The 22,130-nt window shown below is 45.6% G+C and overlaps 1 protein-coding gene across 2 annotated transcripts in view; it reads right to left on the reverse strand.

Annotated features, from left to right (window-relative positions):
* Positions 1-9,926, reverse strand: part of MYH9 (myosin heavy chain 9) — a 103,563-nt gene extending 93,637 nt beyond the window's left edge. For both annotated transcript variants that reach the window (XM_004373814.2, XM_023729038.1), the window contains exon 1: positions 9,759-9,926. The gene's annotated coding sequence lies outside the window, so the exon portion shown is untranslated. The remainder of the gene's footprint in view (positions 1-9,758) is intronic.
* Between the last annotated feature and the right edge of the window lie 12,204 nt (positions 9,927-22,130).

Here is a 22,130-nt window from a genome sequence, read left to right on the forward strand (position 1 = left end):
TCTAAGGAGGAGAGGAAATGTCTCACTAGCCCTGGGTGACTCAGATGCCCTGACTGCCCTAAATCACCACTGAACAAAGCTCTCACTAGGTGACTAAACAAGGCCCCAGCCCTGTTCCCTAGACCTGTAGTGTCACACCCCTACCTTGCAATCAGCTCAGATGCCGCCTCCTCCAGGAAGCCTTCTGAGAAAGCCCTGGGCTTCCAGCACTCTGTATCTGGTGGGACATCATCGGCTCCTGGAGACCACGGACCCATTTCTTTCACCTCAATATTCCCAGCACCTGGCCCAGTGCCTGGCACATAAAGGAAGCGCTGGGAATGGTTAACGAATGGCTAAGGATTTGCTGGATGGGTGGATGAAGGGAGAAATGTAAGTGGGTTGTCGTGAAGAAGAGCCTACCAGTCAGATAGAGGCGGACTCTCGTCTGGCTGGCTGGCTGCCTGGGTCCCCAGGGAACACTGCTCACAGCAGGCAGGCTCAGTGAGGGCCTGGACTGAGGCCCACCTGGCCTCAGTCTCTTCACCTGCCCTCCTTTGTGGCCAAAATGTGAAAAACGGCCGGTTGGGGTTAAAGGTGAAGTCAGTAGCCAAGGCAACACTATTGAACTGGCAACCTCGCTCTCAGTAGCCAACTGCACTGTGGAGTATGAGGCCCCATTCCACTAAGGCCCAAAACTCTGCTCTTTTAATTAATTCTCAGCTACTGGTAAGGGAGAAGGCCTCAGGGCCAGCCCAATCCCTCAGTACCAAGGGAAGAAACACAAGTCCAACAGTGAAGGGCATCTACAAAGTCACACAAGGGTTCTGAGTCAGAGCGCCCAAGCCTGAATTCTAGCTCAGTATTCTCATCTGTAAAATGGGGATAATTTACCACCTCATGGGAGTGTGGTAAGAACTAAATGAGATAATTCATGTAGAGGCACAGCGCCTGGTATTTAGCAAGTACTCAATAAATGTAACCATTATTACTGTTGTTGTTACCTTTACTGTTGTTATGATTATCAGAAGAGCTGGGACTTCAACCCATATCTCCTGATTCCTAGACCAGCGCTCCTCCACCAGAGTGTCTTCCTTCCTCCCCCACTCATCTACAGGGGCCTGCCTCACGTCACAAGTCTCTCTCTTGATGTCCCAACTCCCTGCTCAGACGGGGTTCCTGGAGGACAGGGACTGGCTCTCTGCCATCCCTGCTGAAGTCCCACAGTGCCCAGCACAGTGCAGGCCACACAGTAGGAGCTCGGGGAGTCTTTGTTGACTTGGTGAGGAAATTTGGGGGCAATGCCCTAATATCCAGGGGCTCTGGTGGCACAGTAGTTAAGCATTCAGCTGCTAAGTGAAAGGTCGGTCGGTGGTTCAAACCCACCAGCCACTCCATGGGAGAAAAAGGTGGCAGTCTGCTTCTGTAAAGAGTCACAGCCTTGGAAACCCTATGGGGCAGTTTTACTCTGTCCTATAGGGTCGCTATGAGTCAGAATCGGCTCAGCAGCAATGGGTTTCATCTAGTTTAGTTTAGTTCCCTCACATCCAGTAGCTGGCTCTTAAACGTTAAAAAAATAAAAATAAAAATAAAAACTTTAATATGCCTCGCTATCATCACCTTTCTCAACATGGAGATTTCAAGACAGATACCAAGCATCAGTTTTGTGTAAGTTGGAGAGATCACTAAAAGGCAGTCAAAAGCTTTCAGCTATCGGGGCTCCACTTCCGCAGACTTAAATGAAAAAGTAAGTACCAGGCAGACCCAAATCCCATTTGTGCAACCAGGACTAAGGGCTGCTGTGCCAGGCAAGGATGGGGCTGGGCCTGGGGACACAGCGATGAAAAAGACCCCGCCTCTGCCCTCCAGCTCCTCGCAGTCCAGTGAGTTCTAAAATCTTCTCCCCTATTCTGGCCCCGTTAGATTAGGTCACCCAAACTGTTCCAAATGCCTCATTCTTTATGTTTATCAGACAGGAAGCTGCCTTCTCCAGCCCAGTGACTTTATGCAAAACACAGGAAACGCGGTGGCTTTTCAATATAGACAATGCTAAATAAGGTGCCTCTACTGCTTTGTAACAACCTTTTTTTTTTTTTTTTTAAATGCTTGAACCAGCTCAGATCACCGCAAAAAGTTGAACTATATTGTGTGGTGAGAAGGATGCAAAATTTGCAGGTCTCAGAAACCTCAGCATCAATGCCTGGGGAGCCTTCCAGCAGGTTCTTCAGTCAACTGAGTCACTGACCTTGTTATCAAGGGACAGGCTTGCTGGACAAATTTACACTCTTTAAAACTTGGACATGTATCTCCTACCACCTGAGGAAAGATGATGTTGATGATAATGTGAAGTCAAGGAAGAAGAAAGGGAGGAGGAGGAAGACGGCAACACTTTACACACATTTATAATCCTTACAACGATCCTACAACAGCAGGCATCCCCATGTTGTAGATGGGGAAACTGAGGTTCAAAGAGGCACATTAATCAGCCTAACAGATCTGCTCTGCCTGATCCCAGCGCCCTTGCTGTGCTTCCTCTGCCAAGGGGTTTTGTATTGAAAATACAATCACCCAACGGAGACACGCTCAGGAGTCTCCAGCTAGTAATCACCCCAGATAGCTTACATAACTTAAAGTTACTAGAAATCAGGCCTGGCTAAAGGGCCGTGGAGAGCCAGTGTAGCTTTCTAAATGGCCCACCGTGCTGCCTGGCACTTCCTCACGGGAAATATTGATTTCTGAACTGTGGGAACCTTCAGCCTAAGTGGCCTGTCCAAATGGAAGAAGTTCAGAAAAGCCCAAAACACCTCCCTCCCCATTCCTTAACCCTACGCCTCCTCCAACTCCATAAAACAGAAAAAGATTAAAGGAGTGGAAGAATAGACTCGAGGAAAGATTAGAGGAGCTAAATATGTGTTGCTTGGCTAAACTGTACATAAAGGTGAAGAAAGGGGTGATAACAGTTTTAAAACACTTCTAAATGAGGCCACAGGATTTAGAGAAAGGCGTGGCATTGAGTGAAACCAGTGACCAATGCTTTCTACCAACTCACAGCATGAGTTTGGGCAAATCACTCCTATTCTAACTGCAAAAAAAGAACATCAAAAGTATCCCAAAGAGTTCTTCCAGTTCAGGCATTCTATAATTCTCAGTAAATTCAGTAAGGAGTTTTTTGGTGGTGGTGTTTATTTTTCTATTATGTGGGGCATCATTCAGAATTAGGATTAAAAATGAAAGGGAAAAAAAAAACACCAACTCTAAGGCTAACGTTCCCAAAAAGTAAGTGTCCTTGTGGTCAGTGACAAGCTTCGAAAAGAAAGAGATTAGATTATAGCTCCCTCAGCACATTAAAAAGTGCACAGAAAATAAGTCATTGAGTTACAAAAAGGGCAAACATTATATGATCCTACCTTACATGAAATGTCTAGAGTAGGCAAGTGTACAGAGACAAAAGTTTATCAGTGGTTACAGGGGCAGGAGGAAAGAGGAACTCACCGCTCAGGGGACACTGAGCTTCTGTTAAGGGTGATGGGAAAATTTGGAAAAGGATAACGGTGATGGCTGATCAACACGATAAATGTAAAAAATGTCACCGAACTGTACACATGAAGAATGTTGAAATGGCATGTTTTGTTATATATATATTTACTACAATAAAAAAATTAATTTTTGTTTAAAGTGCACAGAGAGGTATCATGCTGGCCCACAGGGCGAGAGGGCCCTGACTGAGAGAGGCCCCTTTCTCCTCTGAGTAAAAACAAAAAACACAAACAAAAACCAAACCCATTGCCATCGAGTTGATTCCAACTCATAGCAACCCCACAGGACAGAGCAGAACTGCCCCATAGTGTTTCCAAGGAGTTGCTGGTGGATTCGAACTGCTGACCTCTCGGTTAGCAGTCAAGCTCTTAACCACTGCACCACCAGGGCTGAGTAAGCACCCTAGTAAATACCGGTCCTCTGACAAGCACCAAGGAAGTGACTTGTGGGCAGGAAAGAACGGCTCCAACTACCGCTTCTCTACAGGCCTCAGCCCAACCTGTGCAGCGGGAAGCCACACCCTTCGGTGGCAACTTCCGGAAGGTGCTACAAGCCTCCCTTAAGCCACAGCATGCAGGCTTCTGGGCAGTGAGAAGCAAATGGTGCTAGAGATGGAGACAGCTGCCAGAGGCACAACTGAGAACTGGGAGGTCAGACTGAGTTTTCAGAGATCACCTCAACCTCTCAGCCAAAGGCCAAGCAAGGGCTCCTCTGGGCCCACATGCCCAGGCGCGGTGAGCTGTGTCCCATTCCAGGCGCTGAATCACCTCCAGCTGGAGAAACCTGTCCTCAGAACGGGGCCTGAGTAATTTCAACAGCGGCCAACGTTACTTTTTAAAAAGACATGCATCAGACCCAAGGGGGCAGCTCTCCTCCTTCCTCCCAAGCAGCTGTTGCTGTCTGAGCACGAGGGACCAGTAGTGGCAGAGGGACGGGTACAAGCTGAGCACCTAGCCCTCCAACCATCCCCCCAGTGTGGTAGCAGGCTCAGTTCAGACCCAGACTCATGATGTCACTCCTGATTCATGACATTCCTCCCAGAGGACCTGAGGCTGTCTTGCAGGGACCCGGCTAGGCTCTCTGATCAGATTTTCCTTCTAGTTCACGTGGGTGACCCAGAAAAGGGTAGTGGGTGGTTTGGAGCTAGGGGGATTCAGAGGAGCCTGGCAAAAGGGTATCACAAAATAACTTTCCAGACCCACAGGAAAGCTTCCTATTCTCACACACACACACACACACAAAAAAAGTTGCCACTGAGTTGATTCCAACTCACAGCAACCTCAGGTGTGCAGAGTAGAACTGCTCCATAGGGTTTTCATGGCTGTGACCTTTCAGAAGCAGATTGCCAGGCCTTTCTTCCAAGGCACCTCTGGGTAAACTTCAACCACCAACCTCTTGGTTAGTAGCCAAGCACTGAAACCATCTGTACAACCCAGGGATTCCTTCCCAGTCTCATAAAGCAAAGCAAAAGCAACCATCTGTCATTTCCCAAAATATGAGGGAATGAATCAGGAGCAGACATTTAAGGATTACTCTGGTGATGCTGTGATATCAGGGAGAAAAAAAGCACTCTAATCACAAGGAGCCAATTGAGCCCATTTTTAAGACCCTTCTTCTTTGCACACATCAGGCATTCACTATACAGCCAGTGAGTGAGAGAGGCAAGAAATTTAAAACCTAGAGCAAAGCATTTTACAGTTGAGATCTACAAGATTAGTCAGCCAGTCCCCTTATCATATAGATAAGAAATTTAAAATTTTTGAATACATGACCATCCAAAGACAATACATATGAAAGAGAATATAGTGAAAAGTAACGCTCACCCCCAATCCTATCCCCTGGGCCCTGGTTTCTAGATGCAACCATTATTACCAGTGCTTCGGAATCTTTCCAGAAATATCCCATGCACAGATGCAGAGGTGATATACCACGTATTACACAAAAGGGAGCATATCATAACCCTAAACTTAACCTTAAACCTAGACCTAGCCTTAACTCTAACCCTAGCCCTAACACGAGCCATAGTTTTAGGATAGTTTGTATTTTTTTTTTATTTATTTAGCTTTTTTTCACTCACAACATATCATGGAGTACATGCCCCATCTGTATGTACAGATTGGCCTCATGCTTTTAATGGTTGCAAGCATTGCCACTGTACCGTGATTTGTCTCTTCTGATGGACAGTTAGCTTATTTCCTAGCTTTTGCTATGACAACGAATAGCCTCAGATATTTCTTTCCTTTTGCACATTTGCATTTATCTGTGGGGTAAATTCCTAAAATGCCATCAGAAGGGACATGGTTTGACAGATATTGCCAAACCACCTTCTACAAAGAGCCGTACAATTTAAACTCCCACCAATAAGGTACAAGAGTGCTTGAGAAACAGGGATAGCTTGGAGAAATTAAAAATTAGCTCATTTTTCAATGTCCCAGGCACACTCGTACATAACTGGTGGGCACATAAGCTGATATATACCTTTGTAGGGCGAAACAGCACTTTCAACTAAAATCAAAACGTCCCTCGACCAGAGCCACAGCTGGAAGCCAGGTCTCTAGACGCTCAAGTCCAGTGCTCTTTTCCACACCACCCCTTGGCCGTCATCTATATCACAAGAAACCATGTTTGAGAACAAAACCACAGTCAGTTTGCACACAGCATGCCCCGGGCCAAGGGCCTGTACTGAGGCTGCTCAGCACAGCTCATCACCAAGTGCATCCAAAAGCACCAGCAGATGGGCCCAAGAACTATTTGTGTTTTTACCACTTTAGCTTCACAGCCCACAAGCACTGCACGCGCGCACACACACACACACACACACACACACACACACACACACAAGGACACCTTTTCAGAAGTAGAGCATCAGGCCAGAAGCCAGAAAACGAGGGCTTGAGTTACTCCTCTGTGGGACCCCATTTCCTCACCTGACAACCCCTGGTTAACCCAAGAATCATTATCGGTGTTTTTAAAATAACTTTTAATTAGTCACTATATATCATGCCCTTTACATACACTGGAGTCCCTGGGTAGTGCAAATTTCTAAAGTACTTGGCTACTAACCAAACGGTTGAAGTTCAAAGGCCTAGATAGAGATCTACTTCTAAAAAATCAGCCATTGAAAACCCTATGGAGCACAGTTCTACTCTGATGCACATGGGGTCGCCACGAGACAGAGGTGACTCTAGAGCAACTGGTTTACCTTAGTTCTTTTAACTGAAGCTCAGGAGGTTACGTAACTTGCCTGAGGCCACAAAAGTGGCTGGGTCAGGATTTGAACTCAGGTCTACCTAACACCAAAGCTCACATTCTTTCCACAACCTCCTCCCCTCTACTTCCCAGCTCTAAAAATGGGATTCTGTAAGCCACCAGAACTACTTCCCAGGGGCCAGCCAGGGCTTCCTTCTGTTGTCAGTGGAGGACTTGAGCCCAGGGGCTCAGTGCACCACGGATTAAGGCTAAGAGGCAGTGGCTCTCTGGGGCTGCACAAAGGGAAAATGCACTTCCTGCCCCAGGCACTTAGAGATGCTGTTTTATGCTCAGCAAATTAGGATGTTTGTTTAATTAAGAGGACACACAGATTTTGTTCTTCTAAATATTTTTGGAACATGATGCAAGGGAGGAAGCTGTCAGGGCATGGATTTTTCCCCCCTTTGCTTTGGGTTTCCCTTTCTCCCCCTCCAAGGGCAGGGCTGGGCTCAGAGGAAAACAACCGTCAACCCTCCTCTCCTTTTGAAATAAAGATGTCAAGCTGGTAAACGCTGTCTTAAGTACTTTATTGGTGGATTAGAAGAGGAAGTGAAGAAAGCCCGGCCATCCTGGCTTCTAGCAATACCCTACCAGGCTGCACAACAATGCTGCTTTTTTTTTCAGTGTTTTTCTCCAGTTGAAGAGCTAACAGATCCTTGTTTTGTTTTTTCTAGAGCAAGAGCAGGCAAAAGGCAGGCTACATCAACATACGCCCTTCATCCTACAAGGAAGAGGTTGTCCCATCTCCAGCCCCTCAGGTTAAAAAGTTTAAGAATAAAAAAAACAAAACCAGGGCCCCAACCTTCTCTTTCATCTATCTGCACGCCCTTCAGACAAGCAGACCTCCAAATTATGCGCCTCTCTGGCTGCCCTTCTCCCACCGGCTGGAGAACTCCCCAGACGAAGCCTGCCAACCCTGGCTCTCGGGCACCTGGATCTGCCCACAGGCACTGCCAGGACTTGCTGAGCATGGAGAATGGAGCGCTTCAGTGTCACTGGGCCTGGCCATCCTGGAGCATGGTGGCTGTCAAATTACACTGAGCAATGTTGACACTTTTAATTACCTCCCAGGTATCCACTAAATGATCGCTCACTTTCCAACACCATATGCCTGCCTCAGTTTGCCAACCCTGCAATGTGCTCCTGGCTAACAGCAGCTTCCCTGCACCCAGACTAAAGTGGCTCCTCTCTGCCTTGGAATTCCTCAAGTCCTTTGTCTATGGCATTCTTGGGACACTGACCACAGGCTGGCTTTGTATTTCAGTCATGTTGCCACCACTACCCTCTTAGGACTGTAAGCATCCCAAGGGCAGAGGCCTCCTCCAGGGGCCCCCATGATCTCTGCTGGGTGAGCTGGCTCCTTTCTCCCACCTCCATGACTCACAGTACCTTTCTGGGGTCCCTGTCATCTCTGCCTCATATTAAAGTCATCGACAGATTTATCCAAGTGCCCGAGGGAAGGGGCCAGGTCTTACTCAACCTCGCACCCCCACCACCTGGCAGAGTCCCTGGCACAGAGAAGCCAGTTAAATATTTGCTTGATGACACATGTGTATCCCCCACCCCACCCCACGCATAGCAGCCTCGTATGTAAACTGACTAATATTAATCAAGTGATTGTCTAAACAGGCCTTAAAGCAGCCTTCCTCCTTACCAAGAAGGGACAAAGCTATCCAGTGAAGTTATCACAGCCGGCTAAGACAGTGAACCAAAAATGGCCACAGCGTTGCACCGAGAAGGAGCTAAGGCTCTTCTCTTCAACAGTTACTTTGAAATCCTGTTAAACTCAGAACAGGATGCAGTGAACGGAGAAGTGGTGCCCAGCGGAGCAGGACCTGGGACTTCCCAGGAGCCTTCTCCACACACCGCTGGGTGGGGCCGCAGGCTCAGCCCCGGCACTCACCCTGCCCCCAACCTCGAGGAAGCCGGCAAGCTAGTTCTGAAGATGACTGTCTCAGTTTGAAACCACAAGGCTCCCCGGGAGGTCTGGGGGGCTCGAGAACCGGCCCTGGACGTGGCTCCGGGACAGCATGGGTGAGGATCCCTGCACCGGGAACAAGGGGAGTTAGAAACCCCTGGATTGGCTCACACAGGAAAGATGCGCTAGTCCGGGCCTAGTCCTAAAGCAGCAGGGTCCAGATCCGGCCCCTGGTCAGGCGGGGCGCCAACGGGTGCAGAATCAGGTGCAAGCCTGGGCGACCCCGACGGCTGCGGGCCATTCCCAGGTAACAGAGTCAAAGGTAAAGGGCTGGGGGGCGGTCTTTCCTGCGTCGCGGCCCTGTCCCGCCAGGTCCCCTTCCGCACGCACCTCTCCCCACCCTCCTCCTCCGCAGACTCCGCCGGCCGAATGAGGAAGTCGGGAACGAGGGCGGAAACCGAGGTGAGTGCAATGTCTGCGGCACAATTGTCCGATTCTGACTCAGGCGGCCGCCTTGACAGCTGCCAAACGGTCCCTGCCTGCCCGTTACCTCTGTATTGAAAACGCCTGGAAACTTCCAAAAGACCCTCTGCTTGGAGTCCACGCTGCCCCGACCGCCCCCACCTCACTCGCGCCCGCTCGGCTGGGTCCGAGGAGCAGGGCTCTCCGGAAGGGGTTAAAAAGTTTGGCCAACTTGGGCACTTGCGAGGTGCGGACAAGGCGCGCGCCTCGGCAGCAGGGGAAGTCGGGGCTCCCCGCGAGCCCCGTCCGGGGAATGTGCCCAGGCGGGTAAGGGACACGGTGCCCGGAGCGCCTGGCCTTGAAGCCTTCCTCCGCACCCAGAGGCCTCGCCGTCCCGAGCGCCCGCGCAGGGGGCCCGTGCCCCTCTGGCGAGGATGCGGTGCCCGGACCTGGAGCCCGCGGCGATCGCGCCCGCCCGCGCCGCTCCCCGGCCGCGCCGAAGTGGATAACCACACGTTGGCCCACTCGCCCCCGACGCCGCGCGTCCGGTCGCCGCCGCTGCCGCCCGCCAGTCCGCCTGCCAGGGGAGGGACCTGCCCGTGGACTTGCTCACCTGAACCTGGATCTGCCCCGGGGAACAAGCGCTGCTTCTCCCAAGGGGGCTTTCTCGAGCGCTCGAACGGCGGCGGGTGGGGCGAGCGCGCGAGGCGGGAGCAGCAGCAGGTCAGCCTCGCTCAGCCTTCCGTGCCCTGCCCTGGAACCTCGGTGCTCTGCGCGCCTCACCGCACCCAGCTCGGCTCCTCACCGCCTTCCCGCCCCGCCCCCGCAGCCGCCTGGTCCTCGTCTTGATGGACGGACAGTTTGGCCTATGGAAAAGAGGTGGGCGGGTCCACTGGCGCCGGAGGGGCGGAGACTCGTCCTCTCCATCCGCCTCCACCTCCGTCCGCTCCACCTTCCCCCGCGCTTCCTAGGCGGGAGCCCCGCCCAGAGGGAGGGTCCAACGGCAAACAGGTTAGGGAGGAGGAAGATTGACGCAGCCAACGTCCAATCAGGAGGAGGAGGCTCGGGACGCGGAGGACTCGGTGCTGGTTTGGTGCATTGCCTAGGCTGGGGCGAGGCCAGCGGGAGCGGACTGGGAATGTTGGGGGTGCGGATACCGGCCCCGCGAGCTGTGTTTTTCCTATCCCATGTCATCCTGCCAGAAGAACAGATATTAAGGACCATATATGGGAAAAATGCTGTTTTACGTAATTATGGTGGCTGTGGGGGCGGGCGTGAACTCAGCCCAGGATTACATTGTGGGCGTCCTGAGTTCGATTCCTGACCCTGTTTTTTTAGAGTCGGCTTTACTTCTTTGAACCTCCTGACTTTTGTTTGCTCAGGCGGGGAATGCCCTTCCAAGCCTCTCTTTACCTGATAAGCTCGCACACATTCTTTCAGGTGTTTGTAGAAATGTTTTTTTGGTTTTTTTTTAAGGTAGACAGACAAGTCATACTTTTTTTTAGGGGGAGAGGAGTTAGACTACAAGATGATAGAGTCATTTTTATTTGTTAATTTTTTTATTTTTTGCACCTATCTTTTAATCTATCTGGAATTTATTTCGGTTTTGGAATGAGGAAGAAATGTAATTTTTTAATAACCGGTTATCCAAACACCATTTTCTCCACTGATTTCAGGTACCACCTTCAGTATATACTAAACTCATAAATACCTGAAGCTGTTTTTGAATTTTATCTCTTGATCTTTCTGTGTGTTCCTATGCTAGTTACACAATGCTTTTAATGATGGTAGCTTTATAATATAGTTTATATCTGAGACGGCAAATTTCTCCTCATTATTCTTTCTTTTTGGAATTTTCTTACTATTTTGATTAAACTAGTCTTCCAAATGAACTTAAGGGAAAAAACATATTCTAAAGGCAAAAGAAAACTGGAAAAACATTTTGCAACTCTGACAAAGAATAGCTATCAATAATATGTAAAGAGCTCTTCCCAGTCAATAAGAAAACCCCCAAATAAAATACACCAAAATTAAAATGGCCAGAAACAGGAACAAGCTATTTAAAAAAAAAGTGTGTGTGTGTCCCCAACAATTATGAAAAAAATAATAATCAAAAATGCAAACAAAAACAGCATGGAGTGACATTTGTCGCCTATCAGATTGGAAAGAAAAAAAAAAGATAAAAATGCCCACTGTTGACCAGATTTCAAGATACAGCTAAAAAAGTAAATTGATCAAACAATTCTGAGAATGTTTCCTGAGAAAATAATCGGAGAATTGCACCGGCATAGAGTAAAAAGTTCTTCATTACAACATGGTTTGTAGGCACTATTAGAAATAACTTATGTGTCCAATAATAAGAAATTGATTCAACAGATTTTCATATATCCATGTTGAAAAATACTCAAAGTCATTAAAATTCTTGGTTTTGATATGTATTGGTTTAAGGAAGAATAAATTAGAGAATGCTATTGAAGCAGAATTTCATTCATTTTTGTGTGATGTTTGTGTATGTGTGTTGTATGAGTGTGTATCTGGAGTGTGTGTGTGTGTGTGTGTGTGTGTCATAGAGAGAGAGAGAGAGAAAATGAAGTTTAAAAGGCATTATAGCAAAGTGTAAACATATTACGTCTTGGTAGCGGAATTGTAACTGATTTCTTCTTTTGCTTATCTGTATTTCTAACACATATATCACTTGCATAATTAAAAAGAAGAAAAGACTCATTTCAATGTTACCTCTTCGAAGATGCCTTCCCTGACCCTCCAGGCCAGGTTTGATACCCTTGTGTGTGTTCTCACACCATCCTTCATTCACCTCTCTCATAGCAGGTACACACTAGATTTTAAATGTCCAAAAGGAAATTTGTTGTTTCCTCTGTCCAGGCTAGAAGCTGCCAGAGGGTTGTGCCTTATTTGGCTCCTTGGATCCAGAGCTAGCACAAGGCCTGGCATAAAATGGTCTACAGTGAATGCTGGAGCTAGACTCAGTGAGCCTGTTTTCTTATCTGTAAAATGGATATAATTAGCAGGCTTTGCCTAACCCACTGAACTGTTGGAAGGAGCACAGGAGACCATTGACCTAAAAATATTTTGTAAATTGCTAAGTAGTGTGCACTTAAAACAGAGCACTATTGATAATAATCATTTCCATTTTCCTCAGGCCCACATCTAACTAAGGAAGTCCCCTGCCTTGCTATCCAACCTAACACCCTCCTCCATCATCCAAGAACCTGCACCCTTGATCGTTTCCACTCCTGGGATATTTTAGAAAAACATTCATTCTGTTTTGTCTGAGTATTAAAATAATACTATGTTTGGTGTAGAAAATACTAAAAAGAAAGAAAAGAAAAATCACCTATAATCTCCCCTGCCATAGCAACTATTAACGAACATTTTTCCTTCCTTCAAACATACACACGAGTGTACACATGCACACATATGGATGCATGTGTTTTCTAATAAAGTTAAGAGATCCACACATACATAGTCACCTGATTTATTACAAAGGTGCTACTGCAAATAAGTGGGAAAAGGATGGTCTTTTTTAATAAATAGTATAGGTCAGTTGCATATCTACATGAGAAAAAAATGAATCTTGACCCCTACCTCACACCAGACATGAAAATAATTTAGAACTGATCAAAGATCTAAATGTGAAAAGTAAACAAAAAAGCTTCTAGAAGAAAGCATAGGAGAAATCTTCATGATCTTGAAGTAGGCAAAAATTTCTTAAGCAAGACGTGAAAAGCACTAACCGTAAGAGAAGATTGTTAAATTGAACTTCAATAAAATTAAGAACTTCTGTTCATCAAGAGACACATTTAAGAAAGTGAAAAGTCAAACCACAGACTGAGAGAAAATAGTTGCAATATGCATACCTAACAAAGGGCATGTACCCAGAATTTATCAAGAACATCTATGGTAAGAAAGAGAGACAGCCCAGTGTTTTTGAACAGGTAAAATGTTTCAAATGGGTACAACATAAAAGAGGATATCCAAATAGCTAATAAGCACATAAAAAAGCGCTCAACATCATTAGTCATCATGGAATGCAAAAGAAAACCACAATGAGATACTGCTGTCCCCCCACCCCCACCAGAATGACTAAAATTAAAATACCAAATGTTGTCAAGGATGAGGAGCAACTACTCTCATACATTGCTTATGGGAGAGTAAATGGGTACAACCACTTTGGAAAAAGTGTTTGGCTCTATCTGCTCAAGTTGAATATACATGTATACACCATAACTCAGCAATTCCATTCTTGAATGTATACCCAACAGAAATGAGTGCTTAGATGCACCAAAGGCATGTACAAAAATGTTCATAGCTGCTTAAAATAGCCAAAAAGTAGGGGAGTGGGGTGTGGGGAGTCCACCAACACAGAATGGATAACTGAGTGTGTTCCTACAGTAGAATACTATACAGCAATGAAAAAAAAGAACAAACTACTATTACATGTAAAAACTCAGATTAGCCAAATGTTCATCACCTGAAGAACGAATAAACAAAATGTGGTATATCCATATAATGGAGTGTTATTTGGCAATATAAAGGAATAAAGTACTGATACATGCTACAGCATGAATGAACCTTAAACACAAGTAAAAGAGGTCAGTCACAAAAGGCCACGTATTGTGTGATCCCAATAAAATATCCAGAATAGGCAATCCATAGAGACAGAAAGTAGATTAGTGGTTGTCAGGGATTGACGGGAATGGGAAACAGGAAGTGACTGCTAATGGGCACAGGTTTTTTGGGGGTGATGAAAATGTTCTGGAATTATATAGTGGCAATAGTTGTACAACTCTGTGAGTAACTTAAAATCACTGAATTGTATACTTTAAAAGTGTAAACTTTATGGTATGTGAATTGTATCTCAATAAAACTGTTGGGGGAAAAGATCATGGTTGACTCTAACAGACATACTGTGTTGAGTAAAAGAGTTTAGACATAAAAGAGCAGATACTGTATCATTCCATTTAAGTGAAGTTCTAGCATCGGCAAAACCAGTCTCGTCTCTACCGGGATCAGAACAGAGGGTCCCAGACAGAGCTGGAGAAAAATGTAGAACAAAATTCTAACTCACAAAGACCAGACTTACTGGCCTGACAGAGACTGGAGAAACCTCGAGAGTACGGCCCCCCGACACCCTTTTAGCTCAGTAATGAAATCACTCCCGAGGTTCACCCTTCAGCCAAAGATTAGACAGTCCCATGAAACAAAATGAGACTAATGGGGCACAACAGTCCAGGGACAAGGACTAGAAGGCAGGAGGGGACAGGAAATCTGGTAATAGGGAACCCAAGGTTGAGAAGGGACAGTGTTGACATGTCGTGGGTTTGTTAACCATTGTCATAAAACAATATGTGTACTAACTGTTTAATGAGAAACTATTTGTTCTGTAAACCTTCATCTAAAGTACAATTTCAAAAAAAAAAAAAACAGTCTCTAGTGACAGAAGTCAGAACACAGTTTCCCTTTGAAGGGAGTTACTGACCGGGAGGGGACCCAAGTGAATCTTCTGGGAGCTGGGAATGTTCTAGTTCTTGATCCATTTGGTGATTACACTGGGTCTACACATATGTTAACTTCGTCGAGTTGTACACTTAAAATTTGTGTGTTCTACTGACTGTAATTTATACTTTACTAAAAAAACAAAACAAAAGTCATTGCCATCAAGTCAATACTGACTCATAGAGACCCTGTGGGACAGAGTAGAAATGTCCCATGAGGTTTTCAACACTGTAATCTTTGGGAAAGCAGATTGCCACATTTTTCTCCCACACAACTGCTGGTGGGTTGAAACCACTGACCTGATGGGTAGCAGCCGAGCGCTTTAACCACTGTGCAACTGGACTCCTTCTTCAATAAAAAAGGAAAACGATAAAATAAAATAGGAGCAAAATGTAAACAATTGGTAAAGACACATAAATGGGTATACAGGAGTCCTTTGTACTATTCTTGCAATTTTCTGTAAGTTTGTAATTACATCAAAATTAAAAGTTACAAATAACATAAGCAAAGAAATAAAATTGGGATCACATTGTATAAACAATTTTGTATTCCTGCTAATCATTTGTCTCTCCAACATCTTGGCAAATGTACTTTGTTTACATATGTACTGTTTACAAGTGTACTTTGGGTTTCCCCTTCTTAAAAACAATCCAGTACCTGGTTTCTGACCCTGCTGCAGCTACAGCTCTGGTCCTTCTCTTCCCTAGATTTCTCCAGAAAGTGGTCTGCATTCAGGCCCTCAAAAGTGCCCCCTCAGAAGTCAGCAAGCCAAACGCCTCTCTCAGGTCTAATTTCTCTAGACGGTATTTGAAATGGCTCAATACCTCCCTTCCCAAGACTTTCGAGAAACTCCCCACAGGACCATTCACCTTCCTTGTTCTTCCTTCACTGATTGTTCCCCAGTCCCAAGCCGAGGTGGTCAGCTGGAATGCACGGGCTTGGCAGCACCAGTTCATTACAGGTGGTATTACTTCTGACTGGCTGGGACCACGCTACATTTGTTGTTAAATATTTTTAATATCACGTCTACTGCAGGCTCACGTCTATTGAATGTCTTACCATGTGGCAGACAATGTGCTAGCTGCTTTATTTAAGCACTATCTCATTTAACCCTCACAATAACACTGTGAGGATAGATATGAAAATTATCCCCATTGTACAGGTGAGGCAACTGAGGCTCAGAGAGGTCACATGACTTGCCAAGTGCGCACAGCTACTTAGTGGCAGAGCCAGAGCTCAGACCAGGTCTGCAGAACATTAGAGTCCATGTGCTAACCATTACACCATACTGCCCACTATTCTCAGCTCTCTTCTCTTCTCAGTCTGTACCTTCTTTCTTGATTTTCTAATCTGCTCCCCGCTTTCATCTATTATACCCACGTGAATGACTTCCAAATCTATTTCTCCAACCCCAGCCTCAACCTGACCTTCAGTCTTTTTATTAACCCATATAAATTTTTAATGCTAAAATAATACATCCTAGACTAGACTTAGAATATCTTTGGAAGACAGTACAAGAAGGGAATAATGCTGATATATTCTCTTAGGAGGAGAACTGAGTGGCTGGAGTATAGGGGTAGGAGGGAAAGTTTTTACTGATATATTGCTTAAATTTAGACTCATGTGAATGTATTATGTATTTAAAATAAACTTAAATATAAAGATATATGGTACAAATTATAGACATAAAATAATACTCATTTTTATATTAGAAATTGCAAGAAGGCATAAAGAAAAACATCTAAATCACCTATAGTCCTATTACCCAAGTCCAAGATTCTTTGCACGTTTCCCCTATTGTTAAAGTGCCACCTTCTCAGACCCAGCACTCAGTGTCTCTTGCTGAACTGCCCACCGTCCCGGTTCTTGCCAAACCTGTCTGTGTGTACGCCTGACTTCCTGCTCTGCTCATGTTTCCAGCCTCTCCATACAGCCAGGCTCAAGCCCAGAGGCCTCCCTTCTCCTCCCTCTCCCCTGGCTCCTGAGAGCCATCATTCCTTCCCACCGCCATCTTGCCCAGCCTTCTTCTCCTTCTCCCCTGCACACTCATCCCCCTCTGGACCATGGCCTCACCTCCTCTCCTTCCTCTGGACCACAAACTCAGTTTCCCAGCAAGGCTCCCCCCCATCTCTTCCCGCTCTCATGCATATTGCCAGCACCCCAAGATGAATCATCCTGAAACCCAGTTCTGTGCTTCAGCTCAACACAGACTTCCTGAGCCGTTATTATGTGCCAGGCGTGGTGCTAAGCACTTGGCATAGGTCACCTTATTACAGCCTCATAACAGTCCATTGATATGGCTACTATTATCCTTCCCCATTTTACAGATGAGGAAGCTGAGGATCACACTAGGTCTGTTGAATTCTAATAACAACATTATTATCATTTATTACTCTCAATCCAATTATTGTCATTACTTTTATTCTGTTCATTTTACAGATGCGAAAACTGAAGCACAGGGTTACATTACTTTTTCAAGGGCATTCATCTTATAGGGGTGAGGCTGGAATTTGAACCCAGATGTTCTGGCTCCACAAAATCCGAAAACCCCTCACTCTGTTGCACTATCTCAGTAGAGCAGCCCTGGCCCTCAAAGAGCTTACAGTACCTTCTGCCTTTCACCTACCCAAGAACTTTTCCACCGCCTTCTGTGTGAAGCCCGAATTCCTAATGTGGTATCCTGAGCCCCATGCAATCTTCTCCAACCCCCCGTTAAGCTGTATCTCCCCCAGGTCCTCTCCAGGGACCTATATCCCAAAGCTATGTCTCTGAATCTACCCTTTCCTCAATGTGGCTGCAGTGACACCACTGCTTTCCCGCCCTCTCTGACATCTCTCCACTGGACTCCTACCCATCCTTCAATATCCTGACCCCCACTGTTGTCGTTAGTTGTCAGTTGTCATAGAATCAGCTCTGACTCATAACGACCTTATGTATAATGGAAAGAAATGTTGCCAGCCCTGCGCCATCCTCACAACTGTTGGTATGTTTGAGCCCATTGTTGCAGCTACTATCAATCCATTTCACTGAAGGTCTCCTTCTTTTTTGCTGACCCTCTGTTTTACCAAACAATTGGTCCTTCCTGCTGATGTGCTCAAAGTAAGTGAGATAAAGTCTCCCTATTCTCATTTCTAAGGAACTTTCTAGCTATACATCCTCCAAGACTGATTTGTTTATTCTTTTGGCAATCCACTATATATTCAATATTCTTGACCAACACCACAATTCAAATGTGTCAGTTCTTCAGTCTGCCTTTTTTGTTGTCCACTAGAAAGTAATTTCTCCTCTGGTCAACATGTTTCTGCATCCCTCAGACACCACCTTTCCTCTGCTGCCCTGTGTCTGTCTTGGGCTGCCTGGATCACAATCCAGACTGTGCCCCTTACTGAGCCTATGTGCCTCAGTTTCCTTGTTGGTCAAACGGGGATGATGACAGTCCCTGCAAAGCTGGGTTGTTGTGAAGATTAAGCGACTTAATAAACGCCAAGCGCTGATGACAGTGCCTGGCACAGAGTAAGTGCTGGGTCCGTGTCGGCTATTATGATGATTATTATGCACCTTCCTATCTTATCTCCTCCAATAGGTTCATTTTTCATCCCCCAAATATTTCCTGTGGGCTTATGATTTGCCAGTCCCTGTGCTAGGTGCTGGGATTCGGAGATAGACCTTCGGCAGTGTCTACTTTGAAGATGTTCGCGCAGCTACTAACAGGGCAGCCTAGTAAGTGCCCCAGAGGCATAAACACAGGAGCTGTAGGGGCACGGGGGAGGGGAGTGAAGAGGGAGGATAAGCACATTCCAGGAAGAAAAATCTGGGTGCAAGGCCCAGAGGGGCAGGATATAGCCTGGAGGGACTATGAGCAGCTCAGGGTCAGGAGTGGGTAGTGTCAAGAAGGCAGGAGGCATAGAAAGGGGCAAGGACCAGCTGTGGAAAGTGCAGTCAGTCCTCAGACTAGCGGCATCACACAGCATCAGCCTCATCTGGGAGCTAACAAGCTATGATATGATATGATATGATGTGATATGATATGAGGAGTCTCAGGACCCAGCACAGCCCCTCTGATTCAGAATCTGCATTTTAGCAAGATCCCCAGGGCAGGGGGGGTGCCTCATATTAAAGTGTGAAAAGCACTCTAGGCTAGATCACCAGGAGGAGTCCTGGGTGGTGTAAATGGTTAATGAGCTCAGCTGCTAACGAAAAGGTTGAAAACCCTACGTACAGAACCCAGCTCTACTCTGACACACACGGGGTCACCATGAGTTGGACTTGACTCAGCGGCAACTGGTTTTAGATCATGAGGGATCCTGTGGTCAGACTGAGGAGTTTCCACTCCATTCAAGGGTCTCAGCTTGGGCTGCACATTAGAATCCCTGGGGAGATTTTAATTAAATCAGAATCTCAGGTGGTGGGTCCTGAGCACCAGTATTTTATACCATTTATTATTCATCCTTGAGCATCAGTTATGTGTCCTCCATTGCAGGGACCATGCCTGGAAGGCACTCAGGGTCCCTCTCTCTAGCATGCACTCAACAAACACTTATTCCATGAATCTAGTGCAGCGGCCCCATTCACGATGTTCCCTGTTCAGGCCATAGCTCAAAGATCTGCATCACTACCTTTTTCTTGAGTGTTTCCATGTGGTAACTTCTTCAGGAAGCCTCTCTGGATCCTCCCGCCTGATACAGAAGCTCCTCTGTGCTCTGTACCACCCTGGGCTCGCTTCTGTCATAGCTCTCCTCATGCCACTAGCATACCTGCCTCCAGGGAGGAGGCCCCTAGTAAGGACAAATCAGTGCTTTGTGCTTGTGTCCCCAGTACCTGGCATGGAGCCTGGCACTTTGCAAGACCCTCAATGAATGTTTATAGAGTGAATGAATAAATAAGCTAATGAAAAGTAAAATGAGAATGTATGCAAAACACTATACCAATGCAAGGGAATGTGATTATTCATCTTTGTGTGCCCCATCATATCTCACAGATGGGTGCTGGAGAATAAATTGACAACCATCCTTTTTTTCTTTTTAAACAGCTTTATTGAGCTATAACGCACTTGCCAGAAAGTTCACCCTTTAAAAGTGTACAATTCAGTAGTTTTTAGTATATTCACAGAATTTTGCAACTGTCACCAGTTGCCGTCAAGTCGACTCCGGCTCATGGTGACCCTGTGTGTGTCAGAGTAGAACTGTGCTTCACAGGGTTCTCAACAGCTGATTTTTCAGAAGTAGATCACCGACCTTTCTTCCAAGGTGCCTCTGGGTAGACTTAAACAGCCAACCTTTCAGGTAACAGCTGAGCACATTAACCACTCGCATCACCCAGGGATTCTGTGCAACCATCGCCACTATCTAATTCCAGAACATCTTAATCACCCCAAAAAGAAACCCTGTACCCATATGCAGTTACTTCCCATTTTCCCCTCCCCCCGCCAAGCCCAAGGTAACCACTAATCTTACTTTTTGTGTCCATAGATTTACCTATTCTAGACATTTCATATAAAAGGAATTATATAATATGTAGCTGTTTTTGTCTGGATTCTTTCACTTAGCATGATGTTTTCAAGGTTCGTGCATGTTGTAGCATGTATCAGCACTTCATTCCTTCCTGTTGCCAAATAAAATTCCATTATACGGATATACCATACTTACCCATTTGTGAGATGATAATAACCCATTGCCATGGAGTGGATTCCAACTCATAGCAACCCTGTAGGGCAGAGTAGAACGGCCCCGCAGGGTTTCCAAGGCTGCAATCTTTACGGAAGCAGATTATCACATCTTCCTACCGCAGAGCAGCTTCTGGGCTCCAACTGCTGACCTTTCGGTTAGCAGCTGAGCACTTTCACCAATGTGCCACCACGGTTCCTTCAGATGATGATAGCCATCCTTCTTGTAGGTGCATAGCATGTAGCCTTTGCAATAGCATTTTCACACCAGATCACATAATCTTAACACTTACTGTGTGAGGAGAGTTGTGTTGATACTCATTTTGCAGATGAGTAATCTGAGGCTAGAGTGAGCAGTTGTGACTTGCTGGAGATCACCAGGTGATTAAATGGCAGATTCATAATTCTAAGCTCTTTTCTCTGCACCATTCTGCCTCCCTCCCCGAGTCGGTTGTTGTCACATCTCTCTTTCCCCCTCATAAACCCTATCTTTATAAGCCTTTTCTAGTGCCCACAGTGCCCTATGACCACCTGGCCTTGGATACACAGAGGCTTGGGTGTGTGTTCAGGGAGGATGCCAAGCCTTTATTTGATCTGAATTTACAAACCAAGAGTCTGCCCTTTTTCCAGCCTCAGTGCAGATGGGTCCTTTCTGGATCTTGGATGTGGGTGAGTGAGGGTGTAGCTAAGAGAAGACCCACAGTCCAGGAATCCGTGGCCTTACCATCCACCCTACAGAAAAGTGGCCTCTCCCCACTTGCCCTAGTGCCATCAAGTCCTTCCTGTGACCACTTCCTACTGTCCAACCCATCTTGCCACATTCTTCCTCTCCAACCACAGAGAACTTTAAGCACACCTCTATTATAGCACACTCCAAACCTATGCACTGCAAACATTAAGAGTCTTAACAACAGTTGGTTAAGATCCCAAGATGCCAACCCAGATAGAGAAATCTCAAAAGTAACATAAAGCTACAGAACCGAAAACATGGAACCAGAGATGTCAATCTGTACATGACAACTTCAAAACAAAATGGGGGAATAAATGGTGTAGACACAGAACTTCATATGGAGAGCAAGTCAAGGCAATATCAAGAAATAATACTGTTTTAAACCTAGGAAGATAAAGGTAAACGTCAGAGTAACCACGAAGAAAGTTAATAAACCTACTCACCAAAATAAAGAAGAAAATCATAAAGACTCAGTAAACGCAAAATCATCAACAATGAAGGAAATGAAAAGAAAATACATAAACAAGAAGAACTTAACACCGAAAATTAAGTGGAACAAAGAAAATGTTAACACCGCAACAAAAAGCTTAACAAAATGACAACAGTAAATTCATACCTATCAATAATCACACTGAATGTAAATGATTTAAATGCACCAGTCAAGAGACAGAGAGTGGCAGAATGGATTAAAAAAACATGACTCATTAATATGTTGCCTACAAGAGACACACCCTAGACACAAAAACATAAATAGGTTAAAAATCAAAGAATGGAAAAAATATATATCACACAAACAGTAACCAAAAAAGAGCAGGAGTGGCAACATTAATCTCTGATAAAATAGACTTTAAGTCAAAATCCATTATAAGAGGCAAGGAGGAGCATCATATAATGATTAAAGGGAGAGGAGCATCATATAATGATTAAAGGGACAATCCACCAAGAAGACATAACCATAATAAATATCTACACACCCAATAACAGAGCTCCAAAATACATTAAACAAACTGTAACAGCATTGAAAAGAGAAATTGACAGTTCCACAATAATAATAGGAGACTTTAACACACCACTTT

Source organism: Trichechus manatus, unplaced genomic scaffold (assembly GCF_000243295.1).
Source record: "Trichechus manatus latirostris isolate Lorelei unplaced genomic scaffold, TriManLat1.0 scaffold00027, whole genome shotgun sequence".
Classification (NCBI taxonomy): Eukaryota; Metazoa; Chordata; class Mammalia; order Sirenia; family Trichechidae; genus Trichechus; species Trichechus manatus.